The 16838-nt window shown below is 40.2% G+C and overlaps 1 long non-coding RNA gene across 1 annotated transcript in view; it reads left to right on the forward strand.

The window, feature by feature from the left end:
* LOC111934591 (uncharacterized) overlaps positions 1 to 16838 on the forward strand; it is a 129194-nt gene that overhangs the window by 47539 nt on the left and 64817 nt on the right. The window contains exon 5 of the long non-coding RNA XR_015275243.1: positions 4433 to 4487. This is a non-coding gene — a long non-coding RNA (uncharacterized LOC111934591). The remainder of the gene's footprint in view (positions 1 to 4432; positions 4488 to 16838) is intronic.

Raw genomic sequence — 16838 nt, forward strand, 5'->3', positions numbered from 1 at the left:
AGGATTAAAGGATTGCCCTGCTATATTTGGCGTGGGTTTCTCCTCCCCTCTTTGCTGCACAGTGTTATGTTCCACTCATCCATATCTCCTGTGTTTCCACCCTGAAGAAGGCGGAATTTCAACAGCAAGAAAATGCATTCTATTGTGCTCTGTATAATTTGAAAAACACCCTGTGGGATGAATTGTGCAATTTTAATAATCATTATCTCAAATGCAGACAATAGAATAGACCTTAGTAGGAAAGACTGATTAGCAGATTACTGAAGATAGTTTTTTCAACTTGGCACGTTATTTGATAAGTGGGTAAAACAGTTTTGCAGGATCTGAGGTTTTAGTATTAAAAAATGAAATGTAATGGCTGTGTGGGAGCCATTCTTCAGTAAACACATACATGGGAGCTCACAGGCCATGCACAGGTAGAACTGACTTCCTTTGTAAGTCTAAGGCCTTGCTGGCTTAGCAGCTGAGACCAAGGGTTTTCTGTTGCTCCCTCCAACTCTAAATGAAAGACTGGAGAAGGAGACCATGAAATCAGTCCAAAAACTAAATGGTAATGTTTCAATTACAATTCTATTGTTATTCTTCTTATTTGTCTATTTGTAATTGTGTAGTAGTTTGCATATTCATTCCTTTCTTTCTCCCAAAGCTTTTGTTGCTGTTTGGTTTTTGTTTTTTTTTTTTTGTTTGGCAAAAGTTTGACTCAAAAGAGAGGGTAAACTTGTCATTAAAAGGCTATAAGGGAAAGAAAGAAATACAGGGCTGGTTTGACTTGAAGATTCTTGTGGGATAAGGATACAAGGTGGGTATAGTTTTGTGGAAACAGAGACACTAAGATTTTTGGTAGACAGCAGCAAATGGAATTATGTTTGGCAGCATGATTAGGGAGTGTGATAAAATTTAGCCAAGCAAAAAATTCTTGTAACCATCACCCAAATACATTCAAAGTAACTTGATAATTTTTATAAAGGTTGTAGTACTTGACAGTTTCTTTCTTCAAGTGAAGTCTTGTGGGGTATTTATTCTGTTAAAAACTTCAGTGAAATGCAGCACTACATGCTGCCTTATTTCCTTTCCCATAGAAGACAATATTCAACAACACCTTTTGTTTCTTTCTTTTTAGCAAATGACATGTAATTAATAGAATTCCAGTTCCTGTGAAAGAGAGAAGATGGTTTTACTTCACACAACCATCAAAGAAAGCAAGTTCATCTCCTTGTAGAAACTCTATCAGAGCTACAACCTTCTTGACTAGTTCTTTATGTCCTCCTGTCAAACATTATTCTTATTACATGGACACTTGTCAAGGTTTTGTGTTGCTATGCCTTAGACTCATAAGAACCTGCTGAGACAGTGCACAAAGCTGTAACATCTTCCATTTCCATGGCTGCTTTGATAGGAACTAGGACTCTTCCTCTTGTTCTGAGGTCAGGATGGATGGTGTTAGAGGGTTTCTTCAAGCCTAATACAACCTCAGGTGTGGAGGGTTCATGGGAGCTGCAGCAGACAGCTCAGGGGTAGTGCCTGAGCACAGACCAGGACTTGGAAAAGGTTGACTTGAGGAACATTTTCTTTCATTGTAAAGTTAAAGTAACAGTCAGTTCAAGCAACAGCCTCTGATGCCTGCTTAGAATTATGGTGTTCTGTGCACCTACTACACAAGACCAGGGAGCAGGGGGAGTCCACTGCAGCCTCCACTCCTGTAGGCTGTCTGCAGCTGTCACTAGAGATGCTGGAAGCAAGTCCCCATCACAGGTATTTCCTGGCCCCATCAGATGATGTGTGGTGACTAAAAGAGTTGCCAAGGCTAAGAAAAGAGCAGGCTACAACAGACAATATTTAATAAGTGCATCCTGAGATTTTTTTAGTTGTTTCCATACTTACATATAATATATTTTAAAATAGCTATGCTTGCCTATCTACTTTTTTTTCTTGCTTATGCTGTCTCTGAGCCTGAGGACTTTGTCTTTCCATTGTGTGCTGTCTCACAGACATAGTTTAATGACAAACCAATCCCCTTGCTTCTAATTAATGAATAGTCTCTAGATTTTGGTGATATTTTTAGGGAAAGAGTGTTAAAGAAAGCCTAGCTTTCAGCTATTAAAAATATTCAATGATATTTATGACAGATTTTCCACTTCTTCTTTCCTGCTGCACATAATCTTCAAGATCATTAAAGGGAAATTCTGAGATTTTCCATGCTCAGTGCTAATGTAGCACTTGTTTCATAATGAAGCTTGAAATGGTGGGTTTTTTCTCTGCACATGATTAATGCTAAAGTCCACATCGTTATCTGATAGAAAACACCAGGAACTCCACTGGAGTAAATGAAGTTAGGATAATTTGCATCGGTTGAGAATGTGGCCCTGTATCTGCCTGCTACCCTATAGATACCAGCTGGGGTGCTGTTGTTTCATTCCTGTGTGGGATAGGAAGGGTCTCAGTGGGGGAGAATGAAAGTGGAGACTGGTCATTGCTAGCACAAGTCAGGAATGAGCTGTCTGAAGTATAGGATGATTGAAATAAAAAGGAAAACTCACCATGATGTAGTGAGGTACAACTGAAAGGACCTGAACCTAGTGAGGGTGCTCTGCTTTGTTTTACTCTAGAGGAATCAGTGCTCAGAGGAATTCCCCAAGCGCATGTCTGTGATCAGGGATGGGAAACTTCTCCCATGCCCTGGGCTTTTCAGGTCAAACTAAACTGCTTAGGGGCTGTACCTCAAAGCCATCTGGAGGCTGTAACTACTACTGTGCAAAATGCCCTGTTCCTCAGGTGGAGCTGGCAGGAACCAGTTCTTCAGCTGCGACTTGGCTTTCTGTTTGCATTTGGATGGAAACCAAGAGGTTGTTTTTTTCTCTCTGACTTTGAATAGAACTCTCTCTCCTCCTTTAAGCTGCCCTACTTCTTAAGCAGTGATGCTGTTTGCAGTGCTGTAGCTACCTGTTTCTGGGCTATTGTTTCAGAACACTTGTGCCATAAAATTCCCCTCTGGAAGTGTCTTGAGGCACTGTCTCCCCTCCAGTCCCAAGGAGAACACATCACATCTCTGTGGCACAATGGAAACTTCTGGGGTTGTCATTCTGTCCAGCATGACTGAAAGAGCTGTAAAATATGGTGTGCAATTTTAAATATAATATAATTTAAATTAATTGAAATAGTAGGTTACAATTATGTTCCTTATGCTGAAGGAAGAGAGGGTATACAGCAAAATAGGTAAACTTTTACTCAATTTTTATCCCCAAACAAATTTTTGCAGTAGTTTTCACAAGTAATCTTCAATAAAATAAAACTTTATAAATATTCAATTCAGGCATTGTTTAAATCAGAACAGAATTCCTGTTGGATTGAATAAGGTCAGGCTGGTGCTCCAAGTGAAAGTCAATACAGTTTTTAGTTCCTTCTTTCTCCTTCTTGCCCGATCCAGCACTTACACATAAGAAAGTTGGCCAGCTGTGAGGTGGTGATCCAAGAAGGATGGGTATGCCTCAGAAACCATTGCTCCAGCTGTCTCGGGCTGTTCTGGTGAGCCAGAGGTTTGAGCTCTTCAGCCCAGGGATAGAGAATTACAAATGTGTGCTGAAATAGAAGCCAGAGTTCAGGGTGAGGACACAGTAGAACAAAGCCCATTGCTGTGGGAGAATTATAATAAATGGCATGAAACAAAGCATGATCATTTCAAATTCTTGCCAAATGTGATTTGTGATTGTCACTTTTCTTGGGAATATGGTCTGCTACAAAAAAAACCCCAAAATAACCAAAAAAAAGGAACAAAAAAATCAAAACAAAAAATAAAACCAAAACAAAAAAGAACCCACACCAAAAAAGCCAAACCAAACAAAACAACAACAACAACAAAGCCCACCTAAAAAATCACCAAACCAAAAAAATCCCCAAAAACAAAGAGAAAAAAAGAGAGAAACTGGTGATTCTTTGGAATTAAAGGTTTAGAATACGACATGGGGAATTAGACATGGGCCTCCTGTTAGCAAGAATGTTGACCTCCATGAATAGTTCTGAAAATAAACCCTATCTCCAGCTCAGCTGGATTTTTTTCTTCCACTGAAGAACAAGCATAGATGTCACCAGGGAGGAGAGTAGACCTCATGATTGAAAACTGTTGATGTCATTTTCAAATGCAGTTGTAAAACTGAGTGTTAACAGGTAGGTGTCCACGCCCATAATATTTACAAACCAAGATATGTGTGTGTCTGGTTTTTATGGTGGCAATAAAATATTGCCGAACATTTCATGGTAAATTTTTAGGCTTCATCAATTATTGCTGAACAGAGGGGTAAAAAGGCAACTATAGCAGAATTGAGAGTACAATGCATAAAAATTTCCTGCTTTTTACCATGGATTTATAGTCTAAAAACTGTTCTGTAACATTCTGGACCCTTCAACAATCTTTATCATAGGCATCTACTTTTGGCAGGTGGCACCACTGAAGTCTGGGCAAGTGATGATGACACTCTGAAGTCAGAAGGAGGGTAAGGTGGCAGTAAAACCTAGTGTGCAGAATACTAAACTGGGACTCACAGCATCAAGTCCCACTGCAGCACTGGGTTTGATTTGGGTTCTCTCAGCCTCAGTTTCCTCCTGTGTAAACTGCAATGATCTCTTTTGTGAAGTTCTTTGAGGTCTGCAGAAGAGAAGTACTGCAAAAAGCCTTGCTTGCTATTATGCATATCTTCAAAACAAAGCTTAATGCTGCAGCTCTTTGCTGGGTTGGGTGAGTGTGCTGAGCACTTTGTGTGATCAGGCTGTAGATTACATAGGCAGTGGTTTGTAATAAGAGCCTTATCAGTAACAAAAACCCTTCTGTCATTATCAGACAAGCAACAATCGCATTTTAAAATGGTTGCCAAATGTGTTTATTTGAAGATGGTTGTTCCTAGCATGGCTCAAACCATTGTGTGGCAAGTGTTCAATTGCTTCCCACTAAAGCCAACATTTATAGCTTGGAAAACTCTGTTAGATAAATGTCAGTTTCTGCCATAATTTGTGGAATCAATACAAACTGAGTCAAAGAATCACAAACAGTAATGTGAAAATAAAATGATCTCTGTTATGGTTTTTAAGTAAATGATGATAAACTAATAAATGCCATTAGCTGCTGCCATTACTTTGTTGAATTTAGCTGATGTTACTGTGTTGACTTTAAAAGCTATCAGCTTAACTATATAAATCCATTTGACATGTCTTTATTCAGATAAAACTTTAATACTGCAAGTGTAGCAAATTAGATGCAAATGCTCTTTTTATTTTAAGTATATTTAAAGCTGCCTTTTCAATGCAAATTTTACAGGAAATCTCAACAAGCTAGGACAGACATCTTAGCTGTCAGCGTGCAGCACTTTCATTTCGGTCTCAGGCATGGGAGCTGCGTTTTTTCCCTGCAGACTGAGATAATTAAAACTACAGAGAGATGGTTTTAAATATACATGATACACAGTTACTTAAATTGTGGGATAATGCATAAATGCAGCCCTTAACATTTTTTGATAGCACAACACTGACCAGATAACATAGCACAGTGGATTGTAGGAAAAAAAAATATATTTGTGTAAACAGTTTAATGTTTTGGGTTGTTTTTCTTTTTTCTTTTTTTATTTTTTTTTCTTGCTTTTCAGTTAAATTATTGTGGAAGCACAGAAATACCAATTCAAAATCTGGTCTGTGAATGCCCTCATTAAAAAGATACTGATGGTATTAACTTTTTTTCCCTTTTTTAATTATGCTTTAACTTCTTTGTTTTCGAGCAGTCCATAACCTCCTTGGAATACATATCTATTTCAGCTTTCATTTGCTGAACCCCCTGAATGAGTTTATCCAAACAATGTGAATTTACTCAGATCTTTTTAAAATCCCACATCTCTTGTGGTTGATAAAGCTGACTTTAGCTAAGAAGAGTTGGATCAGGGTGATTTAAATTTCACAGTGAAAATGATAAGGGCTTTACTAGAAATAATAAGCACATTCAAATACTGTCATGGGCAAACAGTGGAATGTGCAGTGAGAAATTTGGCAAGGCTAGTCTTTTCCAGTGTTGATTTAATGAAGTAATGGATAGTAAAATAGAAAAAAAAAAAAAAGGAGACTTGCATTCAGAGGTAAACTTATGTTAATTCCATATCAGTAGTTTTATAAAGCTTTATTCATTAAAAAGCAGCATTAATGCTCTAATAACTTTTAAAATGTCACGCTGTTTAAAAACAACAAAAACCCCAAACCAACCCACCAGCTAGGGAAGAAGAGTCGTCTCTTTTGGCAGCTCTCTACAAAGTGGCTGAGTGATACCCTATTATTGTCAGGAACCACATGTCAGTTTTTGAGCCTGAGGATAACTTGTGTTTCAGAGAAAACAAAAGGAAAAAAAAAAAGGAAAAAAATTTTAAAAGCCCATATCCATTTAAGCTCCAGGGCAAACAATAATTGTCCCCAGTTTAAAATAGTTTTGAACATTTGCTTGTCGATTTAAACAACGGAGAGCCTCACCTTTCTCATTCAAATGGTGCAGGGAATCTGCACAGCCCCAATTACAGAGGAGGGCTTGTCTGGAGATCTTACGTTTGCGAGACCAAAGGGATCTACGAATCCAGATGTGCTTTTGAGTGATGACGGCAGTGGAATAGGGCAGGGAGAAGGGCAGGAGCAGCCAGGAGAAGACAAGGTATTTTTCGAGGCACTTTTTCAGATGCTTTGTTCCCTTCATTAACACGGTTTGTGTACGGCAGGGAACTGGCATTCAGAATTAGTGTGGTCTGATGAGGCATTTGGAAAAAAAAAAAAACAAAAAAAAAAACAAATCACTTTCAAGAAGAGGCGAGGGAGAAGAAAAGGGAAGAAACATCACTGTGTTGCCAAAGGGCTGAGGTTAAGAATCCCTCTGTGCAATTTAACAGTTTTTAATTCCTACATTTTAATGCCTCGCAGGCCATTGTGTCAGTCTACTTTAGCTCCTTCAAGGAGCCATCTCAGCGCTGCCAAGTGGATTAGCTCCCGGAGGGGCTGCCGGCTCCTCGGGACTGCATCCCCATCCATCACCCGGCTCTGCCCCGCTCCGCCCCTGCCCTGGGGCTCCCCAATGTCCGCACCAAGCGCTGCCGGACCGTCTCTAAGTGGGATACGCTTTGTTTTGCACAGGTGCCCCTATATATTTTTTTTTTTTTTTTTTTTTTTTCCTCTTTAAGGAAGGTGGTAAAAATCTACTAGAAGGCTTCCTTCCATCGCCGCAGCGAAGAAGTGGTCATTAGCAGACACAGAAAGATCAATATTCCTGCCCAACCTTTCTGGTTCTAGTTCCAGTCAGTAATTATATAGCTGTTATAAATCCATGAATATCGTGTATAAGGAAAAACTAATCTCTTCAAAACAGCTTATTTCCATAGTTAATGACCAGAGAACTGCAATTGACTTTGTCACTGACAACTTCTTTGTGTTTGGTAAACAGATTTTGTAGGAATAAAATTATTCTAAGGTTAAAAAAAACCCAAACCAAACCAAAAAAAACCCAAACTTATGAGGTAAAATTCCACCATCACACACATATTTCCTGCATTTGGCTCATTACCGGACAAGTATGTCCTTTAAGACCCAGAGATTAATGAGCCATTTTACGAGACTAATACATTTTAAATTTTAACACTGAAGTTTGCATCTATAATTGTACAATTATACGTTCGTTTAGATTTTTTAAAGATAACTAATCACAGGTGACTAGAACTGTGTGAAAAGGCAGAATTTATGTTTCTCCTGCTGTAGGAGTACTAAATCATGCAGGAATTGAAATTGTTTTCCATATGACAGATAGCTCAGGCAAGATTAGTCAGTCACTGTTTCAGATATAATGCTTTTTTTATTATGCATGCTTTATGTGGGACTATTATATTTGTAACGTATATTTCTGCATGCAGCAAATTAACTATTGTGTAATGCAAGGACCAAGAAAGAATATCATTAGTTCTTGCTATCCCGCAGTTTTGAGCAGCTGGTGAAATATATACCAATCATCCAACAGCTAGCTTCATGTTAACATGTATAACAAAGCCCGAACGATTCCTGTTTGACAGAACTTTACCATGTAGTAATAAATAAGGCTGAATTATTGATGGTGAATAACTGCTAATATTATTATGACCTCAATTAAGTCCTTTTTTTCAGACACATTAGCAACAAAAGGTCTTCTCTTTGCTCATTGCTGGTTTTTTCAAGTTCCACTTTGCATTAAAATCGAATTGATCAAACCTATTTGCCATTTCTCTGTGAGTGGGTAACCGTAATGGGTAATCTATCAGCATGATGCTCCCCTTAAAGCTATTAACACCTTTTGTTGTTTTACTCAAGTTTCTAAACGTGCTGAGAGGTTCAAAAAGGCAAACCCTACAATCTGTTAGGATTGCACAGAGCTGTGACTTGTGGCACTCTTTTAATTACCATACTTTTTTAACTCTACGGTTAAATACTGATATTTCTGACACTAAGTAAGTCTTTATTTACTTATGAAGCTGTGAGACAGCTAAATTAAAGCTGATTAGGAAGATGGCAGCTCTGCTGCTTGCAGCTGAGGTGAGTATAGCTGCAGCATGGCATCTCCTCACAGCTCGCTGCTTGACTCTTAGTCACTGGGGCTGAGATCACTCAGCAGCGAGACAAATAAAGGGAGCTTAGAGTTTTTTACCCTTTGGCAAATTGGCAAATTGTGTTACTTACATGGATATGTGTGTACAGTGTGGAACAGTCTGTTTGTGAGGGAGCTTTATAAAAGGCAGAGGGAGTACATTTCTAGGGACAGGCTGTGTAGTGTGCATGCTAGGGGAGTTGTGGGATTACACTCATTAAGAAAGATCTAATGAAATAACTAGAGGAAGACTGAATAAACTGGAGAACACAAATATGGGCCGGCTGTCTCAGCAAGGTATCTCAGCTATCTCCTTTCACTTGAGTCTGTTGAAGACAGCTGCCCTTCTGTAACTATTCCTCAGGTTTGATCATCTGGATTTTGAAGTTGCCATATTTGTATGGAGCTGAATGGCAAAACCTAGAGGAAATTCCTCATTTACCTGCTCAAGTCAAGTTTAGGCAAAGAGCCCTGGTGGAATAGTGCTAGTGCGATGGCAAGTCAAAATATGTGGTGCCTGCTTCATCAGCACAAAACCCTGGTAAAATTCTTGGTGAAAATCTCAACAGAAAAGCTTGGACAGACCAAGCAGGGGAATCCTTTATGGCTGCACATATTCCTCCTTTTATTTTTAAAGGGGGTTTTTTCTTTACTTTGTTGTTTTTTGGTGTGTTTTTTTGGTAATTTTTATGTGTGTGTGAAGGTTGTGGTATAGTAGTTTGTTCTTGTTTTTGTTTTGCTGTTTAATCTTTTCTGTTCCATTGCACCTCTAGTAGCTTTAATGAGTGTGTCCCATGCATGGAGAATCCCAGCTGGAGATGTGTTCCCTCAGTGGATTGCCTTATGGGAAGGAGCTGCTGTCAGCCCAGAGCAGAGGCTCCTGTTCCACTGTGGGTTCAGAAGTGGGAGAACCTCAGTGGAAACCTCAGTACAGGGTTTGTACACTGCATGTGTGTTTGGTGGGAGAGCACAGTTGATTTTCCTTAGCAGATGAGGGAGAATATCTCTGCCTAGCAATCGAAAGGCAGCCTTGGGACCATACAAACCTGTTGCCGGTGACACTTCCTGAAAGGGTGAGAATCTTGTGAGTTTGTTCATAATTATTCTTTACATCAAATTCTCTTAATTGCAGTGTCACGAGTGAAGGCAGAGATCCCAGTTCATTGCTGGCACAAGAAGAACCAACGGCACTGATTTAAGCCAGGTTACACCTTTTATGACATTAATGTCAGCAATGGTTTGGGCCCTTTTGATTCTACTTACATAGTGAGTCAAAAGCAGGGTGAACTGTAGAAATATTTGTGTTGGCTTCAAAACATGACTGAAGATAAATTGCTGTTAAGCTCCATTTCTGTCTAGCTGTTGATACATGTAATATAGCAAATTAATTAAGAGCTTATACTCACAATATACAGGGATTTCAATTGTTTTAAAGTGGTGGTTAGTCTTTCAGCAGCTAGAGGATACACACGCCCGAGTTATTCTAGTAGATCAGCGCTTCCAGAAGCACATATGTTTATTTACCACGCTCACAGTTTCACTATGTCAATCACCTTTTGTGCATTTTTATTGTGTGTTGAACAAACCAGAACTGTCCTTTGCCCATTTTATGAGTGTCCTGCAAACCAAGGAATGAAGTGGGTTGATGACAGCTCGTCCATCTCACTGGTTTTGAAAGGGATTCTCCTACTGGACATCATGCAGAGCAGTGCTTTTTTGAAGCCCACCCACCTAGTAGAAGTCTCCCTTCAGAAGTGTTTGTATTTCCCTAAGGCAGTTCTTGGAGTGGTAAATGTGCATCATCAAACTGCAGATTTCTTAAATGGTATATAGTGATGTTGACGTTCCTGATGCTTCAGCTGCTGTTGTCTTAATGTAGGCTGTCGCTCGTATGTCAGCTGGAAACAAAAATCAATAAGCAATGAGAATAGGAGTGAAGGGAAAAGAAGGAAGCAAAATGATGAACAAGAATTTGGAATTTTCCCTCATAACTTGATTCAGCTGATGTATGTGACCATTTCACAGAATCTGAAGATAATTCCCACAGTCTCCCAGAGTCTCAGAACTCTTCCCATTTCCTGAAGAAGGAAACAAAGGCACAGCAGCCTTGGCAGAAACTGCTCCAGCTCCTCAGATTTGCCTCCAGTAAGCTGAAACAATTGGTTCAAGGGCACTCAGCCATCTGGGCAAATATTCACATCTACCAACGCCGTGTTCCCAAACCATCTCTACCCAGGCTTCCCAGGCCTACATGTTTTTGATGGTGTGACATACATATTTAGTCAGCTGGCACTTTTAAAGAAAGAAACGTGTTATTACTTAAAGAAAATAGGAGAGGGGTTTAGCACGCTGTCGCTGCTGTCTGTCCCCGTTGTTTGCCCCGCTGGGTGTGTGAGGTGGGCGAAGGGCAGCGTTCCTGTCCCCTGGCAGCGGCTGCACTGCGGCAGCACAGACGGGGAGAGCTCCTTGGTGAGAGCGGCCACATCTGTGATGGAGAGCTGCGATTGCACAGTGCCTACTGCTGTGTACCGCCCCGTAAAGCGGCACGGTGTACTCACAATTAAACTCTTTGGCGTTAATTTGTCTCTGTGGCGCTGGAAGGGCCGCACGGCCCCAGCTGGCAGAGGCCAGGCAGATGTGCTCGGCACACTCGTGTGAGCAGGCCTGGGGAGGCCCGAGCCCAGCGCGGCGTGGGAAGCGCTGATTCTTGTCAGCCGAAATTTCACACCGGAGATAACAAACGCTTGGAAGCCAGGCACTGCTCGGAGGAGATAAACACATTTTCGCCCATTAATTAAAACGTATCTGTAAATTTAAGCGGAGATGGTGGCTATAATAAGTTTTGAAGCGGTGACAAATGTCAAGAGCAAAAGGCCCGAGATAAGAGCGTGTCAGATCCCTGTGCGGTGAGATGTGTGTGCCTTCACCCCCAGCAAGCGGGAGCATCACACGGGTCAGGGGCTGTGCCTGACACCAGGCAGTTCAAGTAACCTGTAACTGGGGCTCTAGGGAGTAGAGAGAGCCCTGCTAGAGATGTGGTTTGTGCCCATCTCACAGCAAAATTGGGGGCTTTCAGTGATTTTGAATATTTGGTATTTCCCTAAACTTCTCTTTTGATTCTTTGGCCTCAAAGAAAGTACTTTGATGTACAAGCTCTGTATATTGGTGTGTACAACATACCTATTCCAAAACTGAAGTGATGGCAGCCTCTAGAATATTTGTGGGTTTCTTTATAAACTTCCTTTGTTCTCCCTCAGCTCTTTGCTGGTCATGTCAGGGACATTGTAGGCAATTATTTAAAGCATCACTAACCTTTTCTGTGTGGCGTGTAATTATTTTTGGTGCAGTATGTGGGTGTGTTTTACGTTAAACACAAGAATGTTAATGAAAATTGTGAAGAAAACAGTGGCAGTGAGATTCCATTCCCTGCTGGAGGTGGATACCAGAAATGGTTGGAAGTGCCTGGTCTTGAATCAGTCAAGACTGGAATTGTGCTGCAGCTTTTGTTCCCATTCTCTTCATCAAGGTATGAACTTTATTAGTTAGGTCCAGTTTTCCTAACTGGATTGCAACTGGGGATTCCTGTGCAGTTGGAACTGGTGGAAGCTCTTTCTGGTCCAGCTGTCTCAGTAGCTCTAATGCTGCAATATTTTCTACTTGCAGAGCAAGAACAGAGACAGGGACATGCCTAGGAATGCACATCCAGCTTCTCCTAAGAAAAAAAATGTGTCTTTCCTTCTTCCTTTCCCGTTTTTACTGAACTTGCCAGAAATGTGTTTACCATGGAGGTGGATTTGTGTCTTCTTTCATGATAAAGGCTATCTCGTTCAGCTAACCTGCTGAGGATCCAAATACATTTGGACACTCCTGACTTGTTTAAAGCAGTGACTGAAATGGGCAGGTCTGCTGGTCCCCATTTGGATCAATTCTGGTATTAGAGAGATGGTTTAATTTGAATTTCTGAGTATTTGTGTACCAAACCAGGAACTCCATCTCTAGCTCTTTGGCATAAGGCCCTATGACCAGGTCTTTAGGATTGATCTGGTTGGTGATTGGGTATGAAGACTTGTTTTGTTCCTTGTGTTTTTTCCTGGTTTTTTTTTGGATTTTTTGGTAATTATACAAAATATAACATAATATAACAAAATATAGTGTGACTATAAGAGCTACTCAAGAGAGAAAGTTTTTAAGTCTTTTTTGATGCGGTAAGCCTGGTTTTGTGAGGCATCAATACAAAAGATGGCAAAAAAACCTTAGAACAGTATATGTTTAGAATTCCTAAATTCCCCTAGATAATGGTGGGAATCAGGTAGTCATTCTTAACATTTGATTTAATTTACATTTTTTTTCCTTATATTAGATTAGCTCCTGTTATATACTAATTATCTAAAATATTATATAATTTGATATTATTTTCAACTCAAAATATTAATAAAGTTAGTATTTCAATTATTTAAATCAAACTGCATGAATGGTTCAAAGTGAACATGTTATTTGATCAAGTTCCTTATTTTTGTAATTATGGTATATCCATGACCATGTTCAAATGTTTTTAAATTTATTACTAGACAAATACTTTGTGCTTATTTTTCTCACAGAATTGATCATAATGTCGAAACTTTTATCTGGAACATAGGTGGCTTATTTCAGACTGTCTAAATAAATCAAATTATATTGTGCCTGTCCTTGTAAGGCAAGACTTATAAATACTGTACAAATTTAAAATCTGGTTCCAATAAGTGGTTGTGTTGTACTGATTTGCCATTTAAATTCACTTTTGGTGAAAAACAGTGAACACCTACCTATTTTTGCACTCACCTTCAATCGATTTCAGTTTTTTTTAAAAAGTGTAAAGATCACATGAAAGGAGTAAGGTGCTTGCCTTGCTGTCCAGGAACTTTATGTCATGTGTAACTTTTGCTCTGCAAGTTGTCTTTTCATTCACTTCCAAACCAAAGACGGAATGAGGTGCAGTGCAGGTGCCTCCTGCACTGTGTCAGGTCGCTAAACCCCAGGCTGTGGTTTAAAGTAAGCAAGGTATTCACTGATTTTAATTCTGTAGAGCTCCTAGGACGTTCACCGGCCTACTGTAGATTCTTGGGAGTTGTATCTGATTTGGAAATACCTCCTTTCTCTTCCTTAGTCTATTCCACTGAAAAAGCAAGTATTTATAAACCTCCTGCCCAGCAGTTCTTGTCCCTTAACATCATGTTCACGATGTTTTGTATTTTCATAAGCTTACAATCGGTCACTTAAAAAAGTCAATACCGCCAACTTTCCCTGCCTGGAGGCTGACAGTGCTCACTACACACTCGTCCCTTGGCCGTGTATTCAGCAGTGCAGCAATAACTATTTTTTGAAGACTTTCGGTGTGATTTAGCAACCCAAGTGGCGCTTCCCAGAGTGACCCCAGAAGGAGATGGTGGGTGAGAGGCATCACCACAAAGACCAGAGCTCCTGGGCAGCACTGGGGCAGGGCCCTCTTTGCTGCGGGAGAACCACGGGACATCATTCCTTTTGAAATGACATTGCTAATTCTTCCCATTTTGTTCCTCGAGCCCCGACTTTCTCCTCCCTTGAAGCCTACACGGTTTATTAGGTATTGTAAGTGGCTACACCTGCAGTTTTAAATGACTAACACAAATGTTATAATGGTGGCGATCAGTCAAAGAAAAAGTTCAAAGTTCAAAGGTCGGTCTTTTGTAAGCGTTGAGGAAGAGCTAGAGGATAATAGCTTGTTAATGTTATTTTCCTCATTCAGCTGAAAAACTTTCTGTGGTGTAAAGACATTTACGTGGGCAATTCTGGGCATTGTCATTTGAATAGGGGTTAAATTATTCTGTTTTGTCATTAAGTGATCCTTGATTGGCAATCCATTACACAATGGGTGATCATTAAGGAAAGGCCATAAAACTGTTACACCATTTAAGAGTGAATGGTGAATGAAGCCAGATATCTGCAAGACCCGTTGTCCCCCCCACCCCCAGACTACAGCTGCTGGAGAAGGAATTTAAAGAAGAAAGGACCTGGAACAATTGGAACAGTCATTTATTCCCTAATTTTGTTTTGAAAATATTTACACTGGGTTAAACAGCAGATAAACCTGCTTATAGTTACCTAAAGTGTGTTTAGTATGGTCAGGTCTCCTGATTTTATTGTATCAGGGTAAGCATGAGCAAGGTTGCTCTATTTAAAACAGTCGGGATGCTGAGACTGTATCAGAACATTAGTCTTACAAATAAAAACAAACCGTGGTGTATTAATTTCAGAGAAATTATGAAAATGAGGCAGAAACCCAAATCAAAGAACTCAAGAACTGGCTGACGAGGAAGGAAGTGCAACTTGCTTGGTGAAATTGCCTCCAAATCCAGATGTTAATGGTGTTCTAGGCCTGAGCCATGGCTTTTGTGGGCCCTAGGCTGATGGCTGCTAATCAGACTCAGATGTTTTCAACCCTAAGTTTTCTGTCAAGGGACATGACAGGCTTTTCAGTCCACTGTAAATCACTTCAATTGCTGTAATGTTTAAGGTAGGCCAGAGCAAAGGCTGTTCAGTACATACTTAGGCACTGGTTCTGCTGTGGCTGGACCCGTTAAGTTGTGTTCCTGTGCTCCTGTCCAGCCTCCCCTGATCTATTTCACCCCACTGGAGGAGCAGGGGGGCACAGGTAGGACATGTGGCTCAGACAGGACTCTGGTCTTGACTTGCATCAAATTGTTATAGGCCCACCATGAGGAAGTTCTCGTGCTGGAATAAAATGATGGCTTCCAGCCAGCTTTACCTGACTTTACCATCCTCATTAGCCTTTGGAGATACAATGGCCTAGGTGACCCCTGGCGACTGGGTTTTCCAGCAGCTGTGCAGATAGTTTCAGCCATGCTCTTGGGAATGGTGATGTTTCCATGACTGAAAAGACAATGTAACATTTAACTAAAACTGCAGAGTTAATTAACTGCTTAGTTATTTGTCCTTCCTTCTTTATATTCCAATTACAATTGTGGCTCAACCCACTTGAGAAAGAGCCTGTTATGTGGCCTGCAAAGAGACTTATTTTTTCAACCACAATTAAAGATAGGATTCTTTCCCAGTAATTAAAGATGTACTGCTGCAAGCTGTGAAAGCAGGCTGCAAACAGCCCACTGTGTGCTGGGGAGACTGTGAGCTGAGGCAGGCTCTGCCTGAGCTTTCCAATCCCCACAGATGCAGAGTTAGACACCCAGTCTGCAAATACTCTTTTGCTTGGAAAGATCCATTGTCTTCAGGGCCTTTGGAGAGTACCATGGTGACAAGTGTATGAGATCAGATGTTATGCTGTAAATCTGTCTTTAAAAGGGGAAAAAATAAAGGAAATAGGAAAACATCCATGTTTTACATTGAAGTTCCAGCCTAGCAATAGTCAAAGATGTTTTGAATAGTAATAGACAAAGCTGATTTAATACATTCTGTGTATTTCCCAACATCTGATTTTCTCTTTAAACTTGTACTAGGTAAATGTTACTCAGTTGCCCTTTTAGAAAACAACAATTTGACTTTTTTCCCCTCTTTGTATTCTGACAAATATTGGTCTTGATGAGTGTTAAGGGAGTAAAAACGCTAAACATCAAAGTGCTCATTATCAACCAGCCAGCTGCACTCCCCCCTGCACCTCCTCATCACACACAAACCTGATCTTTTCTGTGGGGACCGTCTCCCCCAGAGACACAGAACAAGTTCTTCTCTATGCTAACAGTGCACAACATTGTCAAATGATGTGTAATGATTTTATAATGTGAACTAATGCCACTAGGGACTGAACTGAGACTTCTGATTTCATTACACTCAATGCCGAGACTGGTTTGGAATATGAATTTGGGGCAAAGATAAAAGGCTATGTTGGTGTCCTTTACCCATCAACCCTCGACCAATATTGTTTAACATGGATCCAGACAAGGATCCCAACTCATGTATCTCAGGAAAAAATATTTGTGATTTATTTATGTTTCTATCAAACACGGTGAGTGCTAATAAGTACCTTTTACAACTATGTGCCATGATTGAAGTCAACATTAATCAGAAGAATCTTCATCTCTGTGTCAGAATCAGCCCTTGGCTGACCAAAATGATGTTTCTAAAAGCTGCTGTTGGCTAACATTGGCCTGCAGTTTTTGTGTTCTAACACTGAAAGGTGAGATTTTGTTCTTTCTGTTTGTAATTAAAATAGAGGTATCAGTTAACCTTGAAT

This window comes from Cyanistes caeruleus, chromosome 12 (assembly GCF_971803275.1).
Source record: "Cyanistes caeruleus chromosome 12, bCyaCae1.hap1.1, whole genome shotgun sequence".
NCBI lineage: Eukaryota > Metazoa > Chordata > Aves > Passeriformes > Paridae > Cyanistes > Cyanistes caeruleus.